The sequence below is a fragment of the Fukomys damarensis genome, unplaced genomic scaffold (genome assembly GCF_012274545.1).
Source record: "Fukomys damarensis isolate Sample0158 unplaced genomic scaffold, DMR_v1.0_HiC HiC_scaffold_10, whole genome shotgun sequence".
Lineage (NCBI taxonomy): Eukaryota > Metazoa > Chordata > Mammalia > Rodentia > Bathyergidae > Fukomys > Fukomys damarensis.
In genome coordinates this window covers 38,736,252-38,736,909 of record NW_022900922.1, presented here as the reverse complement: position 1 = coordinate 38,736,909, position 658 = coordinate 38,736,252, and positions in this window count along the sequence as shown.

Here is a 658-nt window from a genome sequence, read left to right as displayed (position 1 = left end):
GGCCGCTCGCAGCCCCGTGACTGTCAGGATCTGCCCCCCGGAGCGCAGAGAGCCTGCATCCCAGCCATCGGCGCCTGTAATCCACTGTGCGGGGCCCTTGGAGCCTGAGCTACGCTCCCCACGCGTTCTGGAGGGTTCGGAACGGAACTGCGTGCGCCCTGCGGCCCGTCTGTCCGCCTTCACGCCCCTGGCGAAGCGGGGACCTTACGCCCTCAAGCGCCCTGCGCCCTGCGAGCACCCCCAGAGCCCGCTGGGCGCCAAGAGGAACGCGATCTGCAGCTCCTACAGTTCCACCCGGCTCTGCCCGGCACCCGCCAAGAGAGGCCTCCCCAGGTTTTCACCAGAGATCCCTCAGTAGCCGCTGAGAAAGAGAGAAAAAGGGCGTCCGCCCCGGTCTGTGAGTCCGTCGGCTGCGCGCAGCGAGTCCTCGGGAACAGTGTGGAGCCCTGGGCAGCACAGAGAGAAGACTCCATCTCTGCCGCCCTGCCCTGGGCACCTGCTGCCCGAGACTGCACCTCCCGAACGTGGCTCCACCGTCTCTGACGAGGACTGGACCTTGGGGAAGAAAGCCGGGCAGGATGCAGCAAAGGCCACCGCGGACTCCACCCCAGAGGCCTGGCCGGGCACCCGGCCCTCCCCGTGCGCCGCTCTGCAGCTC